Source organism: Rhea pennata, chromosome 2, assembly GCF_028389875.1.
Source record: "Rhea pennata isolate bPtePen1 chromosome 2, bPtePen1.pri, whole genome shotgun sequence".
Taxonomy (NCBI): Eukaryota; Metazoa; Chordata; class Aves; order Rheiformes; family Rheidae; genus Rhea; species Rhea pennata.
In genome coordinates this window covers 90,879,999-90,901,935 of record NC_084664.1, presented here as the reverse complement: position 1 = coordinate 90,901,935, position 21,937 = coordinate 90,879,999, and positions in this window count along the sequence as shown.

The window sequence follows — 21,937 nt, the reverse complement described above, 5'->3', positions numbered from 1 at the left end:
GGCAATCTTTCTATACTTATTGAAGTACAGACCTCTGAAGTCATGAATTCCAAGCTCTGTATGTAAGTTGAGGAAAATCTATTTCTAGTTTTGAAAGCTAAATATTTGGTCCCTGCATAGCCGATATAAATAGTTCAATTTTATATTGATTGAATCGTCAGAGGGCTCACCGTTAGGAGGCAGGATCAATACATCTGGATACAAGACCTCCAGAGCCATGTCTGCAACATATGGTATAGGAATTTATATACTCTACAGGACAATAACAATACTAAAGAGACTACATCCTCGGTTAGCTTACTTGGTTAAATCCACCAGTAGCCACCATCATTACTTGTTTATTCAAATAGTCTCTCTGCTATTTTCTCCTCATAACATTTTCCCTCCATGTCAACAACTGTCCTCACCAGATATTTTGCAGAATTCTTTATGGCTTCTGTTTACTGAGCATCTACTCTGTGAAGAGACATGATTTAGCACTTCACAAAGGTGTTGTTGCAGTATGTTTTAAAAGGATGAAGAAATATCGAAATAGGAGAAGGATCTCCTTAGGGCCTATCTAAAAGCATTAAAATTCAGCAAAACTTAAGGAAGGAGAGATTCACATTTCACAGTGAATCTTTTTTCCCTTATTTTTTATATATCCTTTTTATTACTGCTAGTTGCATGAGCCAGGTTCTGCTAATTTTATAGGAGTCAAAAAACCCTGAATGTTAACCCACTCTGCTTACTTTTCTGCCCCACTGTCGCTAGGAACATCTCTTTCGATGGCTGTCATTAAGCTCATTACTGCACATTTTAATCATAAATGCTTACAAAAAAACACTCAAAGCAGAATCTCACAATCAATATGTCTGAGTATTACGTAATAGATTAGTAGAATGGAATTCTACCAATTTCCCATCAGTAAGATTGAGTAAATTATTTTCTCAAGTAGCCTAATTACTATGAAATAATCTCAACCAAAACCTCTTCTAAACTCCATCCAGCAGTCATTTACTACACGCATCTTTGTGAAAAATAATATCCATTTATCTGCTCTATTTAAAATAATGAAACTGAGTTTATAATTGTTAGTTACCAAAATCCTTCATAAAAAGTAATGAAAAAAGTAACCGTTGCATCAAATAAATGGAAAAAACACTGTCATGTTGATGCACTTCAACAGCTGTAATATTGCTTTCAAAACTTTTGATGTGGACATCAAAGAAATAAATAAGGGAGGAAAAAGCAGCAGTTTCCCTCATTCAAAAGATCAAAAACTCCTCTCACAATGTGAAAGATTAAGATGAACCTTCTTTCTTATAAAGCTTGCTTATTTTCAACAGAAAATGCATTCAGGAGCAGAGAAGAAATAGAAGAAATAGAGCAGAATAAGTATGCAAAGGGAAAAGGAATAAAGAGGTGCTAAATTAGACCTGAAGTCAGTGTGAGGCTTGCAGAAGGATGTCCACTGAAGATCAGTGATGCCTCCTTTGAGGTGCTGGAGACCTTGCATCACTATGCCTGTGCCCAGCATTGCAGCAACCCAGAGCTGCTCCTCTAGACAGAGAGGCTGCTACTGTCCCCTCTTTGAGCAAGAAGCACACAAGAGCACTGCCCTGGCTGTCTTGGGACCAGTGCTTATCTACACTGGGGGTTTTCCAGACATGGAGATTACCTGGCTAACATGTTTCTTACCTTGTTTCAGACAAGTTTACTGAAACTGTTGAAATTTCTGCTAATTTGGCTTGTTTGGATTGCGATAGGGTTATCAAGGGCTAAGCACAGCCATCAAGTTGGCAAATGGGAAGGACAGGTAGCATATAGAAAACAATCATAACTCACATCTGGCAACAACAGCCTCTTCAGCCAACATGACTGGAAGATGGCATGTCTACAGCCTTAGGAGGAAATCCACATTTCACTAGACAGTACATCAAGCCAAACCACAAAGCACGTGTTATGGTGTTTCCAGCTGCCATCAAAACCCAATGTGCCACAGAGCGTTATCATAAAGGAAGAAATATGCAAGTCCTCCCTTGGAAAAGCACATCTGTGCAATTCCTGCTGTCCTGATGACAGTGACAGCTTTATACGTCAGACAATGTCCCAGAAGGACAGATCAGCATTGTTGAGTCCTTCCCTGAGGGAGCTCAAAGGGTGTGGGCTTCCACCTCTCCCAAGTAGTTTTGTTGCACTACACAAAAAATGTGCAGAGGTAATTCAGAATACAACTGCTAAACTAATAGCGCCATTACTAAACTACACTATTTCACACTTAAAGTAGGGCTCCTATCACATGAAGCAATGAGAACAACATAGTACTCAGCATTTACACACCTTCAAAAGTGCTGTTGCTTGCCTCTCAGCTTTCTGTTCATCGCACTTTGTTCAGCGTTTCTGTCAACTTCCAAGCACTCTGCAACACATTAACGAGCATTTAAAAAAAGATAAGTGGGATAAATAAACTGGCATAGCATAACAAAGAAAGTCTAGAGGATTGTTTTGCCCAGGGCGGCAGGCAGTAATGCTAGAAGAACAACATAGAGCCAGATTAGAGACATAAAAAAGCACCTCAGTATCTAGGACAGTACCGTAGAGAGAACACAGTGAATCCATTAGAAGCCACTGTTACATTTGAGGGCACGTCTGCACTGGATCCCACATTTCAAAATGTGAACTGTCACTAATCAACTAAAATTCTTCCTCAGACTTCATCAGACTGCTGTGCTGATCACTCGCGCTGATCCCTTATTCCCACCAAGAGATACCATAATAAACAGCTGTCTCGTTTTAGCAATTCTCTGCAGGCCTCCATTTCATTTCCTACATGAGCTGTCTCAAATATCAAGGCAGTCTGGAAAGTCTGACACACATGCACACACACACACTTATACCCATTGAATGCCTATTCCTACTGAGCATCTCTGGAAGGAAAATAGTCCCTTGAGATCACATAGTAAAGACGACTGTATTAAGTGTAAGCCAGGTCACACAACATTTTGCATAAAACACATACATCTCCAGGGACAGTACAGTATTTATGAAACAAATTGCTAGAGAGTAAAGAAAACAGATGCACTTTAAAACAGACAGTTTCAAAAGAAAAAAAAATATCACTTCAAGTGAAATAAGATAAAGAAATATTGAACTTAAAGCCATAACGGACTATGCCAAACAGCATTAGCTGTTTTGGGGGTGGGTTTCTTTTCCAGATATCAGAGCAGAGTTGATAGAAAACTTGAAGAGAAATAAATCTGAAATCTCAGCCATCATGGGACTGTGAGAATATACAAATGTATTCTTGTTACATACTGGTCAGTTTTTTCCAAGCATTAGTCTCTATTGGAAACAGGATAGTAGGTTAGCTAGACATTTGGTCTAAGCAATACCCTTATTCTTCTTTTCTATATTCTTTTCTATTCTTCTATTCTATTCATAAGCTCTTTGTAGATGGCTGAAAGGGAGAGGTTTAAAATTCCCCATTACAGGGATGAAAAAGATTTTAGAAGTGGCACAACTATACTCAAGAAGAATTACAGCATTTCTTTTTCTTTGTCCTTGTATTTCATACATGGTTGGACAACTTCATTGCACGCTGATAAGGTTATACCACAGAAACCAAATCTTTAAGGAATTATTCAAAAAAGATAAGTGCTCAATAAAAATTTCTGTATCCGAAAAGTTGCAGCTAATGAATGCCCTGCGGGAAATTGGTTTTATAGATTTGATCATTTTTGGCTCATCCTCAAGTCAATGGCTAGCTAGTCTGAAGACTGAATGGTGCAGTTTATACTACCAATGAATGTTCAGTAGAGAAAGACAGAAAATGGAAATTCCTTCTAATGAAAAAATTAACACTTCCAAAAGGTTTTTGATCCCCAATTCATGATGAAAGAATGTCAAGAACATGTGTCTATAGTTTCCTTATGGAAGATGACATTCTTGACAAATAAAATAGGATTTTTGTCTTGTAGTTTTATCAGTGTTGGTAGATATCCAAATACAGAATTTCTCATGAAAATGTTTATTTCTGTGAAGATAATATTTCTCTGTCAAAAATTATTCTGGATGAAAGCATGAGTGTCTTGTTAACATATCTATACAACAAATATAGAAATGAAACAATATATCCATATCCATTTGGAGACAAGTATTATTATCTGAATGCTACTGAAAGTGCTTCAATAACTATTTGAAGGAAAGACTAAGAAACAGGCTTTTACAGAGACCAGCCTGGTCCTGCCCTTGCCTGCTCCTACAAAAGTCCTTACTGTGGCTGAAGATGCTGTAGCTTTCCTAGGGAGCTTATAGCTTCAAAAATTAAAACACAGTCCAACACTTCTTTGAAAATCTGTCCTCCTATAGCCATGAGTTCATGAGTTCACCTCAGGTAAGCAAAAGCAGAAAATAAAGGTCCCTTTTTTTCATGCAAGAACAGCAAATCTCATGGGAAGGATAGTACTGTGGGATTACATATGCTCCAGGCTTTGGTTATCTAAAACTTGGATGCCTAACTTCCTACACTATTGCTTGTAATCACTTTGCCAAGCTCCATTATAATGACTAATTCTGTCATGTTTAGAACTTTTTGAAATAATTAATGTTTAGTAGTTCTGATTTTAAAAGGTGTTATCTGGGACAGATATAAACCAGATTTAAACTAACATAAGAATATACACTGAACTGCACTCATTTAAATGCCAGACCTTTAGTTAAAATGATGCATCTGTCTTTTGTTAAAAACTTCAGGTTACAAGGAAGATATGGAGGATACCAGAAGGGGTGTATTTATTAACTGAATTCAGTATTAACTGAAAATAATACTGTTGCAATAAATTAAACAGACCAGGCCTTTCATAAAAAACAGTAAAATTCACACCATAGAGTCCAGCTGCAAAATTCATTGGAGATGCAGGAATTCCACTTTTATCTGTAACCATAGTCATGTCTGTCTTCTCAAAGGCAAACACAGTAACACAATTCACAAAGCGGCTTCATGTCCTTCATGCTTTTCCTCAGGCTACCATAGATATGAATATTTAAATAGGCATTTGTATAAGTGAACATATTAGATGAGTACTTCTCTCAAATATGAGTCTGTTTTTAAATATGTAGTGTTGCTCATTTATTTACCCACCACCACAAAATTACACCTGGAGTTTAAAATGATTTACTACTATGAAGCTAAAGGGAAGCAGGTTATTGTCTCCTGTAAGAAATTTAAAAACAACCACTCTTCAACCTATAGCGATAATTCCCTTCAATACAAGGAAAAAAACAAACTAGGTTAATTGTGGTTTTGATCTGAATTTGAGAAGTTTAATGAGACTGATACAAAGAAACTGTTGCACAGACACTCCCAGTGTTTGTTTAAAAAAAGAAAGATTCTTTGGGTTCTTGGAATCTTGACAGAGCAATTCTCTCACATGGGAAATTAAATCTCTCAAACAGGATGGTCAGTGGGAGTCTCCATTGCACATGTTCTTGCAGTGGTATTTTCAGCTGGATCAGGATGGACTCCACAAACTGCCGTTCTGCAGAGTCCTCCTTCCCAGTTGGCCCATAGTCCTAGGGGAAAACTCCAACACATGCATAATTCATCACTACTGATTACCTCAAACCACATACAAAACATCACCTATCTTACCTGTACACAAAATACTATCCTACACAACTATTTCTGCATCTGCAGGAACAATTTCTACACAGTATTTACAAGCATCCATGTACAATTTGATTAATTTTGTACCAGAAACCACCTGAGTGTCCATGGGACATCCAGCTTCTCCAGTCAGCATGTTAATCACCAGATGTAACTAAAAGAATTGATCTAAGCATAGGCAGAGCAGCCTGGAGAAAACCTTCAGGATGGTCCAAAATACTCACCTGGTAAGGGCCTGCACTAAATACTTCAGATGCTGGACCAAATACCATCCATACACTTTGTTGTGAAGGTGGTTAGGAGTTCAGCTGATCACCTAGTTTCAAATCAGTCCACTGTCTCCAAGCAGTCTATTATCTCATCTATGCCAATGACAAGCTGGTAAGTGCCTGGACAACTGACAGCATTAATAACTTAAATGGAGGTGTGCACACAGGCCCAGCCCTGACACCTAGTTACAATTATAGTGACAGAAAAAGACTTGAATTTCATACTTATAAGTACGCAGTGGACTTTGTGGGCAATCAAATACTCAGAAAATATGCATCACATTTATGAATGCTTGATATTTAAAGGAAACACAACATATGGCAATTCTTATTTCATGATTAGAAAATTAATACATTACAATAGCACTTACCTTGATTGCTAACATAACTCAGGACAGCCATATGACCAAAAAAAAAAAAGAAACTGTGTGTAGTCCTGATTATCATTACAGCACTAAATGCAAACACACTGGTAAGGCAAATAGGAAGCTATATTTGGATTTCACTTCTCCTGCTATTCCAGTCTCAGCTCATGAGCTGCATGTGAAGGAGATCTGTAAAACACTGGACATTTAAAACATAAGACAAACATAAGACACTCACTGACATCTTGAATAATTTAAAATTACTGCTGTCAAATTACTGCTGACATTGACAGCCCCTTATATCAGCTTCTGAGGCAGATATATGCACCTCATCCACACCTGCATAAAATGAAATTATTGCTCCTGCATTAATGGTTAACCCTACCATTACTGGAGTGACTCCAAACCCTTGAAAATCCATTAAGCCAGAAACCAGGTGCTTTTTTCCTGCATTGTTGCCAAGATACCATTCTTCTAGTATAAGAGAAATTTCAGTTCATGTCTACCCCAGGCAGTATGTTTAAAAATACAGAGGGACAATGAAAGAAAAGAGATTGCACCAAAAACAATATGCAAGCTATTTTGTAGGCATGGGGATAACAAGACTGAGGAAACTGTTTTGCCACAAATTAACAGAAAAATAATTTAAAAGGATCTTCCTACACACTTTATCATTTTTGTTTACTTCAACTCTAACTATTGCACCTAGTACAAAATTCACCCTCAAGCTGTTAGTTCCAAAATGAAGTTCTGTCTAGAGACTGACATGTCCAAGGAGGAAGCAGCCTAGGAAACCTTTCCTTTGACTGACAGTAGCAAATTTATACCCCATGTAAGGCAATGGATCTAGATTATTTCAGATTCCTTTCATTCTCTGCAAACAAGGTTATGCAATAATCGAATTGTCTAGACAGAGCTTTACTTGCCCAATGTTTGAACTTCCATGTAATGCTTTCAGTAACAATTTGGCAATCTGCACCCCTCTTTTTATTCTGCTCCATTTTCTTGAAGTCATATAATTCCTGCTCCATAGTCTTTGAACTTCCAGTTAGAATCCAAAGCCTTTGATCCTCACCTTGATGGCTGGATTTCCCCTGTTGTCTATTATCAGAGCTGCTGGTATTCCCAGCAAAGAATATTATTTCATCTGAATGCTCATAGCAACTGAAGCTCCCGTTCAATGCATAGATTTGGGTATCTGAAGTAGTTAAACATAAACAGATTTTTTTTCAAAAAAAAAAATCTTACTACCCCCTTCAAAGAGATGCAAGATTTTCTCCCAATATTACTATCTTAGTAGCATTGAGGGGTTTGGGTTTTTTCTACTGCCATGAATTTGGGTTTTGCTCTGCTTGTTTAAATAAAATATTTCAATTGGCCATTCAGTCTAATTGCATTCTCTGGGCAAAAATGTATTTTAGGTTAAAACAACTGCTCAGCTTTCCTGAAAAAGCAGTTTCTGCCTTATCTGCCCCATTCATTTTTTTTTTCAACATTCTTTCTTGAGCGATTAGATCCCAAGATATTTCTTCTACCACAGCCTGTGCTGCAATGAAAAGAATCATAAGCCATGATGTTTTGCGGTACATATGCTCATAAGAGTCTTTTCTGCAGGATTATTTTTGTGAGTCTATTTGCTTTGATTACAAAGTTTCGGAAATCATCACTTACACATTTCCCAGATACTTATGCTAAAATATGTACATAACACTAAATTGTCTGGTTTTATTTAAATAGTGCAAGCATTATATTGTGCAACTCTAAAGGTTTATATCCTTAAGATGGCCCTGTCAGGACACAGGCATTTTGAATCAAGGTGTAAGTTATTTTCTCTGGCTGTTGGTATCAATACCAAAGACAGGCTAGATACCACAGACATACTCCTCAAACTGTATAGCCTTACTGCTATCTCTCTAGGGAATCACTGTATTTTTAATGTATACAGAAGCTAAATTACTAACCAAACATTCACTCATGTTTTGCTCCCCATAACCAGACTGACAGCAAAAGCAGTATGTGAGTCTCACCAGTGTGGTGCTTGCTACCAAAACTGGCATAAGTTCTGCCCGACAGTTAATCATACCTTGTGCATGCTGTACATCTCTTTGTTTGTTCTAGACATATTTATCTCAGCTTGCAATTTACTCATGCCAGGCTGTAACCCAGCAGCAGATAGTCTGTCTCTTCAAAACGTTATTTTGCTTTCAGAGAACTGGCAATTTTCCCTGTTTAGTTTTAATCCAAACTCTCCTGAATTATCTGAAGGCTTGATACGAACCTATTATGCCCTTATTTGCACCATTCCTCCCTGTACCTCTTCCTCCAACACTGTTAGCAATACACATATTGACATATGCTCCTCGATGCGCGACTGTGCTCCAAAGTTCTGTGCAATATTTAAAGTGCTGAGCAGCTGATACAAAGTGAAAATCTTTGCAAGCAAGCCTTGCCAAACACACATTAAGCACAGCTCATTATCAAGCTTTAGCTGCTGGGAATGTGTGAAGTACTCACCTTTTAAAATTAACAGGCAACTGATACTTTTTTTTCATTATTTTCTCTACTTCTTGAGAGCCCAGACAACATCCCCTTCTCCTTCTTTCTACCCTTCTTTTAATGGATAAGTCTAAGCATACAATCTGCCTTTTTTTGCCATCCAGAAAACAAGTCTGACAACCTAGTTAGCTAGTTACAGAGACAGGCCCTAGCAAAGATAATGATCCAGATTTCATCTAAACTTTGGTGAAAGGAGGAAAAAATGAATACTGTTCAGACTGGGTTTTTGATTTAGGGAGAAAGAAAAATGTCAGGGTAACATTTTTCATAGGGTCAGCCCTTCAGCCTTTCATGAATAGGGTTTCATCTATTAGTAGTCTATCTCGAACCAAACAGCAGTTCAGATGGAGACATTTGAGCTTGACTTTCTGGTCATTCAGATTTGAACAGATTTCATGATATATCTTAGTTAAAAGACTTTCTACACAGACCTCTTCTGTCTTCAAGAAAGTGCTATGGGAAAAAAAAAAAAAAAAAAAAAAAAAAACAGCTCTCAAATAAGTGTGATTTAACCACTTCAGCTAGTACAGAAGATTGCAGACAAAGACTCAGTGAAATGCAAAAACCCTCAAGTGTGACCCAATCCCTCCCTCCTACTCTGAGGGAGTATCTAGTACACACAGGAAATACCCCTCTGATCTGATCCCGAAAACTTTTAGTGAAGCAAACTCTAAGTAGCTTTTCTCATTGTTTCACTAGACTAAGGGGTAGAAAGATTTTTTTCCCCACTACTAGAACTAAATCAAATCAGATTTTCTACTGTCAAAAAAATTAATTTCTTCCTGTTCCAGACACTCATAAGTAGAGAGGAGGATTGATCATTGTGCCTTAATATCCTTTTATATACTGGACAGTCTATATCAGAAACAGTTAAAGAGTTTGCTAGCTAATAAGCTAGGCAAGCCTCACCTATCTTTACCTTTCCTGTCAGGTCATGGCTTCTAAACCTCCTATTATTCTTATTTTTTTTCTAGGTTCTCACATTATACCAGAAGTTTTTATTTTTGAATGATTTCAAAAACTTTGCAATTATAGTGTGGTATTATGCTGTGATCAATCCCTGCAAAAGAGCACTGGAGGAAGGCATAAGGAGTCTCACACACGGTGTAATGGAAAAGCACTGAACTCAGCTGCACATCTTCTGCTCAGGTTAGAGACTTTAACAAATATACCTCTGACACAGCAAGTAAACCTCTCACTAGTCTTGACAGCAAAAATGCATCTGGGAAGAACTAATGTTGGTTTTCTGTTCCCGTTTCAGCTATCTACTTTTAAAACTGTGCTTGAATATCCTACCTAGATGTTTACAGTAGCAAGGGTCTGGGTTCAGGCTTGAGGAGTCCCTCCAAAAGGTCATCTTGCCCAAGGCATCCCTTTATTCCTTTTAAGCAATGCCTCCAAGCTCAACAGTCTCCATCTCAAGTTTCTCAGAGAGTGAGGAACATACTAATTTGGGGATTAATTTGGGAGCAACAGCAGTATATCCACCACAGTCAGTGAGCACAATACCTACTGCACAGTACTTTTGCCATTTGTCCTTCCTTTGGTTTCTTCAGTTACCAGTGCAAGTGTCCTGAAAAAAAATGTCTTTTTAGCATGTCTTTCCCTTCCCACCCATAAACTGTACCTCATACCAAGGTTATTAATATTCAGCAGACAGAGGAATGCACCTGAAGGATCCTTGCCAATACTTAATGATAAACAAAGAGGGAAAAAGGAATGGCAGCCTTCCACAAGGAAATGCCCCATTACTGCATAATCATATTATCATCTTACTACTATTGCCTTCCAGTCTGCCATCATGTCATCTTGCTGTTCCATCACCATTTCAGGTCAGACCAAGCATACAACTGCTCCATTTCCTGTTGTTTGCACTATGAAAAAACCCTTCAGTACTTATACGGACCCGTCTGGAGCAACCAGAAACCACTGTTCTGAGTTTTAAGCTGAGTTCTCAGAGTAAGGCAAAGGAGTTTTCCCTGCAGACACCTGCTTTCAGGTCATCAACAGAGACTCCCTTTCTCAAGGCCACCACCCACAGGGACGTTCATACACACAGAAGATGGCAGAGACTGATCAGAATCAAGCATAAATCAGAAAAGTACACAGAAATAAAATGAACTTATCTGTGCTGTCCTATCAACTCAATACAATGTTGAAATCTTCAAGGTGAGAGATTCATTCAGTTTCCATACTTGTCTAGTTTTTCTTTCTTTCATATTAAAAACTAAATTAAAAGCATTGATTATGCATTTAATGTGCCAGTAAGCCAAGGAGGCATCAGCTAAATTGTTTTCACACTGTATCCAGTGAGTCTATATTCAGATTGGAAGATGGCTACATTTCAAGGTATTCAAACCTTGATCAGCTGGACAGTCTGTATGTCTAAACCAAGCCCACTAGCTGTTTTGTTACTCAATGAGCTATCTTGCAGGTCGTGACTGGCCAGGTAGAGAAGAGGCTATCTACTTCTCAGGCAGTAAAAGCATGCAGAATATGTCTCTCATTCTCCAGAGCACCATAGCATAGTATTAATGCCGCGAGCGTGAGACAGAGTTACTAATACTATGTCCTTCCCATCTTCAGAAGTCTCAGCGAGAAGTCCTGCACGATTTAACAAGGAGGGAACTAACTGCCCTCTATAAAAATGAGAGAGATTTCTGAAAAAAGCAATGCATATCAGCACAATATAAATATGGATAACTCCACTGAAGACAATACAGTTCCACTGAGATAAACGTATTAATCAAGATTCAAGGCAAAATAACTTTCTTTGACAAAATCTCTGGATTTTGTGGAAACCACTCCACAAAAGATAAATATCCTCTGTTCAGTTAGAGGGGTGGTTATGGTTTGTCATAAAGGTTTCCTGTTGAATTTTTAAGAATTTTTCCATTAATACAGAATGATACTATTGTCTCCAATTGTCTGCTTTGTTCATTTGTTATGGTACAGCATCTATACAATATCTCTTCAGCTACACTATTATCACACACAAAGGCAGTTAGAAAGGGAATCCATTTTACAGATGATGTGCATCACTTCAAAAGAATAAAGATGTTACTGTAACTACCAGCATTTCTTCCAAATAAAACAGGATATTCATTTACTTGAAAAGAGAATTTTAGAAATCTGCCTGCAACTGTACATTTTGGTAGTTTTCTTAATAGCTGACAAAGGAGGACATATGATAATCTTACTATGAAGTACCTTTGGTTGAGGTCATCTCTTCAGAAGCCAAATGTTAAAATTCCTCAGTTTCTGAAGCTTGGAGTTTTTTTGAGCCTTTGTTTAAAATTGAGAAAAAGAAGGTCTGTTATTGACAGTGGGTTTTAAGAGAAGTAGCATTTCATCAGCAGTGCTTTTGACACCTCAAGTATCATTTTTCTGTTGTACAGTTCAAATGAAAAACACTATTTCAAGCAATGCAGTAACTTCAACTGGTAAAACAAAGTATATTGTAGACCAAGAAGTATCTTAGGAACTAGCTGTCTATCATAACAAATGAAATGAAAATTCCATTCCATTTATTGCATTCCCTCAGGAGTAATGCACACAGTAAAGTTCCAACCAAATCAAAAAATGCAATAGCAGCACTTAACTTCATTTTCTTGTATCTGTTGCCAATTTTACAAAAGGTATACTTTAAACATCTGTAATAATTACACTCAAATTGTTTTTAAATTAAATGTCACAGAACACGGTTGAGAAAAAACAGCCTTCAGCAGAGAAATTGCATATTGTTTTAAAACAATAAGTAACAGTGGTACATTTAAAGAAGGTATGGTGGGTGAAACTCAGTGGGAAAATTTTTATTCCCTTTCTTAAAAATAGTTGAATATGATTGTTCTTAAAATCCCAATCTGAGATTCTCCCCACCCCAAGCCAAGCTCCTCCTGAAAGCCTAGACCCTTTGAAGAAATGGTGTATTATAGAGAATGTTAGCCTATCAGAGGATTTTTCATTATTTTCCATTTCACACTGAGTTTATGTACCATGAAATAGTTTTAATTTGCCTATCTGAAATTGTTATAAAAAATATTTTTATTAGGCATAAACAAATTTAAGTATGTTTTAAATGTATAGCTATGTATGTGTGTGCATGCATATTTGTATCAGTTTGGAGAGAGAGAGAAAAATATATAATGAAAGTGTATATGCAGCCTTGTTGGTACAGTATGAGCAGACTTTTAGGAGAGGACCTTCACAAACTCACCAATTCATCTTCATCTGATGACCAGATACTCTGATGCTGGCGTTCCCCTCTTGCCACAAGTCTTTGAAAAGCTGAAGTGATACAGAGAGATGTCATGAAAGCTATGACTGAGATTTCAGCCTATCCAGACTGATGAATGAAGTGAAATTAAGACCTCTTAAAGACATAAATAAGCTTCAATCAAATTTAACATATTTTATATGACTGGTGCTAAATTGTGGTTAGTGCAGCTATTTTTGCTTCTATAGTAGGGTTCAATGAAAGAGTCATACAGCTGTTCACATTTAAGCTGAGTCATGCAACAGAAGGCAGCACTCCGAAGATTTAATTAATGTTCATGTAGGACAGAATGAATCACCATCTCTTAATGAGTCACAGTGGTGCAGCCTTCAGTAAAATAAGCAGGCCACAGAAAGCAGTTTTTATCACATCCTTCTCATCGTGCCATGTAGGAACGCATTCTGTGTGCTACAAGTTATATAAAAATTCATTTCCAAAATGCTATATGCATTTAGGGAAATAAACCTTACGGGCATTATATTGCGTTCTTTTCTACTTCTGTGTATGCCCTAAGTAAATATGCGGCACCCCTAGTTCTAGAACAGTTAACTCTGGCGGTCTACCTGAGAAGCAGCACATCTGCAAGTAAACGGTTTTTTAGGTCAGGCAAATTAAGCATCATAAATAAAGCATAACTAAAAATGAACTATTTAAACAAGTCAATTTGATACACACACACAGAAATTATCATTGTATTTCTCCTCTCTGACAGAAGAGAGGAGATATCCATATCATAATGATACCCATATCGTTTTTGGAGCCAGATAAAACTTTCCAAATCCTAAACACTGGGTTGATTTCCAAATCTAACATTTCATTCTTCACCTGACCAAAATCCTTTCTCTTAATGTGACCACAGCTCCAGTAAGAGGATTCTCCTCTGGCCTTCTCAGTACCCTTCATCTTATTTCAAGTCATCTCTTTCCATCTTCTCTTGCTTTGATCCTTTCCATGTATTCTAACACGACAATTACTAATGGATTTCATATAGGGAATGCAAACAGTGGGATTTTTTCCTGTTTTTCTTGTTTTTTGATATAACCAGCACAGAACAACCTAATCCTCCGTGAACATTTGCTATTAATCACTGCTATATCCCCTTCCCTTTGACTTTGTTCTTTCCCTTCACAGAAGCAAGTGATTAGAGAATACACTTTAACAAGCAAGCTGAATACTGAAAACATTTTGTTCAATCATTCACATAGAAAACAAAAATGTTAAAGCAGTCAGAAATTGCAGTATTTCTCCACAGATGATTCAATTTGTGTAATTTTAAAAACAAAAAGATCAGTCTGAAAATTCAGATCAAAAGTAGTACTGATTGACCTGAAACAAAGAATTTTGTGCACTTAAAAGGTTAATTTTTGAACTGTTTTCTCCTGTTTTTCAGAACTTCCAACAAAATGAACAACCTGTTCTTTGCAATCTATTGTGCTCTTCAAATCTGCTACACCAGCATATTAAATTAGTGTCCTGTATCAAAAATGACTTTGATACAAGTGATCGAAGAGTTATATTCCTTTATGATGATCTTACCAACACTGAAGAAAATGGTTTAAAGCCCTTTTTGTTCATGAACACATCTTATACCATTTACATTTGATAAAACAATTGCACAAAATTTAATTTCATTTGTCCTATGAAGTTGAATTTCTTTACTAGAGGGCTGACTCATGCATCTTATTTCTACACAAACATTAGGAAGAATCATGTTTAATCAGCACAAAATACTGAATATTTATGACAAAACATATCTAGTCTTCCTTGCAGTGGGACAATTCTTTTGTTGATTCCTTCCCTCCCTTTTTTGATCGAGTGAGCTTTCATGGATATCCCTTGGTCACAGGTCTGCAGTTGACAAGCCTCGAAGACTTTTTTCCCCCCACTCTCACACTAGAATGAAAGTATTCAAAGAAGCTGTTCAAAAAGTTTGTCTGTTGAGGGAATAGCATATGGTATTTTTTCCTGGAACTTGTAATAGATTGAGGTCCTTTTCTTGGTCTGCCATGTCTCACGTACATCTTAGGCGTTACCAAACTTTTTGTCCCCGTGCGGATAAATGCTATCCTCAGCACATCAGCACGGGCTCAGTGTTGTCGTTCTTTATTGCAGGCCATTGCACACTCTTGAACAAAAACCCTGTTTTCCAGTTAAGTAATTTTCATGTTGCTTATTCTAGAGCTCTGTGCTCCCTAGGAAAAGAGAAATTTCCATTTTTCCTTAAAATTTCAAACTACTCTGAAAGCCTACTTTTCACCTCAGATAGTAATGTCAGTAACACTTTTCCAATTTCTAATTAGTCTTAAGTAAAACCAAATTCAAGCCTCATAAGAACAGGAAATCACTTCTTCGCAGTTAGTGCTTGACATACATTCCAAGAGGTAATAAAGACAGGTTTTATGAACCCAGTACATTTGATACCAGAAAACATGGGGAAACTGCTCATACTGCAACAGGTAACAGTCATGGATGTGATGGCAGAGACTAGAGAAAAGTACCTGTTGCCATGATCTGACAGGATAAAAACAGCAATGGCAACAGGATTAAAGCAAAGCAGATCTCCTTTTTGGAGGTGCAGTGGAGACACGATTACCTTTACTGCCAACAAAAGGAATTCATCTGCCCTCAACCTCTGACAGTAGTGCTGAGAGTGCCTTGCTCACACTCTGGCAGCCCCTCTGGAACTAGCTCAGGTACATCTATGCTGTGCTGGGCTCTCCTGCTTTACAAAATGTACAACTACTGAAGGATGGCCATCCTTCACTTATCACAGCTAACTAAGGAATTACTCTTCTAGGGCTATGCCAGAAACTACGCTGGCTGAGATCTCCTTGGTTGGCAGGAAGGTCCTTGATATAGCCAACCACTGCCCACAAGCCACTGCTGCAACAGAAATACCTAATCCTCTGAGCATCCAGGTTAGGAGAGTGGCAATGTGTCCGAGGCCTCCAGAGCAGCCTCACGCCCAAGGTAAATTCATGGATTTGAACTGCATTATTCCAGCCTTGGCTTTTGGCCCTCTGCATCTAAACAAGATGTCCTGGTGTAGTGAGGTGGCCATGAAGCTCTGAGAGCCTGTGCTACTTGCTTAGTGATAGTGTGGTGGCAGGAGAGATTGTCCCTGCTCGCTGTTACTCCTCGCATCTTCCACACCAGCACAACTTCACTTACCTACCCTGTCAAAGATGGACCAAAAAGCAGTTTAATTCTGACAAAAGTAAATAGAAGAATATTAATGTAAGTGTATCTGTCAGTAAGCCTGAGGGAGTAATAATCTTCAACTGTAGACACTGACAAGCAACTACAAGCATGTGCAGATAATCCTTCTTAGCTAGCAGAGCGGGGGCTGAAGAAAGATGCCTAAACACACTCTGACATGTGAACTGCAGCAGAGTGGTCAAGTAAAGCACCAGACAGCACCCTTCCCATCTGGGGACCCAACACTTGGTGTCAGCTTCCAACTTAATATCTCTGCTGTAAAGAACAGCAATGAAAGAAGACATTCTCATGCAACTCTGGGCAAATATGTGAGAAGACCCTGAGAAAGGGCAAAATAATGACATCAGAATAGAAAGACAATCCTAAATGTTTGGTGCAGATATTAGTTGTGATTATTTCAATGCTTAAGCAGCACATTTTTGGTAAAAGAGTATCCTTTCTGTGCTCAGCTGTTGCTATCTTTAGAGAATAATGCATGCTAATTTCCGTCTTCCAAGCACAGGCATAACAATCCTCAGAGCACGATCTTTCCCTGATTAGGGACAGCAAATCTGATAGACCTAAGCACATACTTGCCACACACAGATTTCACTTACCATATTACTGATAGCACTGAGTGACATAGGATGGAGTACTAAATTGCAAGTCACTTCTAGGCCTGAGGAACCCCGCTGCTCATAATGAGACCAAGTCACCTCGCCGGGCTTGCGAGACCAAGGCTACAACTACAACCTTGTCATTAAAAAGCATGGACATAAAGCCATATTTCCACAGAAGCAGTAGCAGAGCAAATGCAGCAGGTTTGATGAGAATGACTAGGCCAATTAAGCAAAAGTACAAGTCCACATGGCACAGTTGACACAGGCCAACAAAAAAGTAGAAGAGAAGAAAGGATAGTCCACATTCTTCTGTTCAATAAAACAGGTAGGGCAGGATTAACATGGATCTTGGTAAACATATAAAGCACAGTAGCAGCTGGGAGCCATCCCCTGGGGACCTCTGCAGAATGAAGTAGTCTCAATGCTTTATACAGCACTTTTACAAAAGAGAGAGAGAAAGGAAGCCTTCATGCATTTTTGCAATGAAAATTTCTTTATATATATTAAATGACGCTACAGTTACCTATGATTTACAAAGCAAAATTAGACACCACTGTTAAAGGAACTTACAGTAAAATTTATGTTAGTAGGTCCTGTTTTTCCATTCAGTACATTTATCTTTACTAGACAGCATCTAAGTGGTGAGCTTGTAAATGGAGATGTATATGGTGCTAATTGCAAAAAACACCCCTAAAAAGTCATCTGGATCATTATAGCTCTGTATAATAGTGTCTGTCCTTTACCCCCTCCTACAGGAAGTTTTGTCATGCCAGTATTCTGCACACAGAAGGAATTTCCTCAAGGTGACCTTTTTTCTAGACAGTCTCCATAGCAACAGCTCTCCAACTGCTAACAGTGTGACACTGCTTGTACATTGCAAAGGTTGGCGGGAAGCTGAGGATGGATGTTTTCCTTTACGCACTAGAGACAGTAGATGTATAAACACTCATCAGCCGAAGAGCAGAGCTGTTAACCGAAACTTCAGACCACGTTCCCTGCTCCCAGAGAGCGGATTTTATTCGCAGGCCTCAAACTCACTACATGAAGCCAGCTAAAGCAGAAACCAGCCAGGACAGCTTTGGGCAAGGCAAAGTACAAACCATTCTTGTCATCTTTTCTACACCTTAGCATCTAACAATTCATACGGAAGTAATTCCTTGGCAGATTCAGATACACATCCACAGAAACTTCCGTACTGCCAATTCCCACCCTTCTTCCCCCCCAGGTGTAATTGATTACAGTTGAGCCCAAAGGGATTTTACTTTCATTGATACCCTCAGTGGAAGGTATGCTCGTGTCAAGAGATGACACTGTACTCCTAGAATTAACAATCTGGACAATTATGCTCTAGGGTTTTTACAAAAGCTGCAGGCACGTCATTTATCATTAACCATTAATTTCACTACCCCCAGCCTGGCAAAACTCCAAAGATTCCCACTAGGAATACATTAAAAAAAAAAGTGACTGCAACAGGAGGAAACCAAAGTGTCAAGCAGAAGAGGCGATCCCCAGCATCCCCCTGCTTGGAGCAGTGCAGTGGTGCAGCACTGGAGATCAGCCAAAAGGCCTTGGAGTACAAGAGTTGTAGGTTCCTCACTTTGCAGTCAAATAGCAATGTAAAGGACTATTACCTTGATAAAAAACAATCTAAAAAGCATAGAATTTCATCCAGACAGAGAAATAAAGCTCTTACTTTTTTCACAGCTCATTTTACCCAATCATAAGACTCTGAACACTTTAAGCACTAGAACATACACAAATCTGCACTAAAACACATATTGTGTATGTATACACATGTGTGTGTGCATGTGTGTGTATATGTATATATGTGTATGTCTGTGTATATAACTGCTTTTCAAGCTGCCTTGGTTTTAAGTCAGAATGCCCAGAAATACATTGTCAGTCTTCTCATCAGTGTAAGACTGGGAAAGCTTCCGTACTGTTTTAAAAGAAATTTTAGTCTCAAATTAATTTAGCAGAGTATTAGAAAATACGCAAAGGCTGACAATAGAATTCTGTAATGGCATGTTTAAAATAGAGTTACAGAAAAAATTAAGTGTCATTATAACATTGTTACCTTTGGTTTTAAAAAACTGAATCAAATATTTTTGATTGTTTGATCCTATGCTGAAAATTTCATTAGAATATCCTTGGAGTTTTGGTATTCAAACACAGATCAAAGATTTCAGAACCTCTAGCCTGGATTTTTGGAAGGTTTTGATTCAATTCTGCATTATGCTTTTGGGGTCAACAAGTCTGTATCCAGGCCAGATTAACTGCACGTGGGGAAAACTACACTTGTACAATACAAAGGAAACGTTAGTTCCTGTGTGTAATTTTCCACCCCCATACCCCAGCTTCCCTAGTATTTACTTTTCTTCTATGGACTTAAGTCAGCTTAATGGGGAGCTAATTTCCTATGAAAGAAGATGCTAGAAGGCATCAATTCATGCAAAGCTTAAAATCCAAGTCTAAACTAGCAGTTAAACAGATTTCAGAAGAGTGCTGGAGAATATGCACCACCAACATGCATAGCATCTGACTCAGGAAGATGAATATGCACACCAGTTATTACAGCAGGAGAATTACCACATCTAAATACTTAGTAAAATAATCAATATCCCAACATCCTATACATAGGAAGTTTTTATTCATTTCTATGGTGATGAACTTATACCACAAAACTGCAAATCTGATTACATTTGCTTCTATTTGTGACCACAGAATATAATTATAGCTATCACCAGCCAGAAAAATTGGACAGTATTTTTTTTTTAAAAAAATTAGCTTGAGTGGAGATACTCTGATAAGATGGAATTCACAGATTTGACCACTGACCTAAACAGAGAGGAAGAAGAGAAAAAGAGGGAGAATGTCAGGGGAAAATTTCAGAAACTTACACCAAAAGGAGTGAAAAATACCACATTTAAATGGTTAAATTAACATCAGGATTGATACTGTTCTTTAGAAGTGCTTCAGATGGAAAGCATAATTATAAGGAAGCCTTTCTCAGTCACATTGTTGTGTCTGGAGGGAGAAGTCTTAAAGAGAACACAAAATTGGCTGAGGACAGTATGAGACAGTCTAGGGACAACACGAACAACCAGAGGAGGCATATGGGGATTTGGGGGGGGGGGGGGGAGCAGGAAAGCAAACCAAAGAGACAAGAGGACAGGGTTACTACCCTTCCTGCCTTTCAGTCAGCTCCAAAATGTTGTCAGTTCTCCACCCCTAGAAATATGCTAGATAATTTCCTAGCAGAGCACAAGATCTGCAGTATAAGCAGCAGGAACAAGGCAACAGCAAGAGATGGCAGCGGCACTAACAGAAACAGGACAAGAGGCCCCAAGGCAGTAGTAGCTTTAGCACCTGCTGCATCTTCTTTCCTTATTGCTTCAAAGCAATAGGAAAACTCAGCTTTTTCCTTTTTGGCAACCAAATCCTTTAATTCACCGCTTGCTGCTTGACTGCCCAGTTCTAATAGCTGCGTGCAACAGATGGGGGCGCACTGCAAGAGACAGGCGAGGAACCTGTCAAGCCTTTGGCACCAAGAGCTTCTGCTCTCCACAGGCAAGCAATAAACCCTGCAGGGCTTCCCCATGGTTCTGAACCAGGCATTGGCAGTTCCTTACATGTCATTTCTGGCTCAATTAAAACAGCAGATTGTGACATTGCTGGTGTTTCAGGCACAGAGACAGCACTTTGTTGGGAGGCTGGGGAAGGGAAAGCAGAGATGTGCTAGTGGGAGATGAAGACCTCACCGGGTCTCCTTTTGCTCTTCTGCTGCATAGGATATAGGAAGAATGGTGCCAGAATTGGCCCAGCATGGACTGAGGAAAAACAGCAGCAAGTCAGAGAGGTAAGAAGGGAAAGAGGACCTGCATCTTACCTGTTATCTCAGATAAAGGGGAGGATTTCTCCACCTAAGATCTACACACACACACAGAGTTTTTATTAATTTTAATTAATTTTAATTCTATGGCTAGCAACCTTGCTAGCTACAAGTCCTACCAGTTTTCATATAGTCTCCAACAGAAGATAGCTACACATCTCAAATGACCAGAGAGATACCAGCCCAAACTCACTTTCCTGAGATTCCATATTTCAACCTGAGCAATCTTCCAATCTTTCTCCTGTTTTTGGTGGCAAGTCTGTTTCCCCTCACACAGGGGAGATTCCTCTTAAGTTACCCCTCCTTTCTGTTTCTTCATGCCCAGACCCAAGGAGCTACAGATCCAGCAGCCACTTCAGTAAGTCCTAGAGCTGGCTAGCCATAGCAACAGAAAACACTGATAATTATGAAGCACTCCACTACGAGCTCCTCTGTAACAGATCTTCAAAGCAAAGTCAACAGCTTCTCTAGGCAGCAGTGTAAAGTATGGCTTCATATAACTCTACCTGAAAACATCTGTACAAAAATGGAGATTACCAAACTCACTGGGCACTATCAAAATGGGCAGCTATGAGGAAACCTCACTGGCTAATGCTGTCACTGCCAGAAGAAGGGCCTGCAGGAGCAGGGTGAAAGGAACTAAACAGCTAGAAGCACGAGAAAGAAGGAAAGAGGAAGGGAAAGAGAAATGTGCAAGAGAAAAGGGTATGCCCAGGCATCAAAGCATCTCTGGAGAAAATAGCTTCTTGCAGATGTATTGCATTGTGTCATATTTTCTGAAGGCAGACGCCTAAAAGTCAAAACAAGAAAATAAAAAGTATAGCCAAAGACACCAAGCCTGAAGTACAGGATAAACGCAATCATTATTTTTGAAAGATTGCATGAAAACACACAGCAGAGCCATCTGAACTTTGACTCATTAATTCTGAAATATTTACATATATTACATGCATATCAAAATGTTCTTCTTAAGGAAAATAGAGAATGGAAAATATCTGTAAAAGATCTTTACCATTTGATAGCTCTACTTCTGATGATTTCCAACACATGATTAACTTATCAACACAGTTATACATAAACAAGATATATGTAAGAAAGGAAAATCAGTAACATT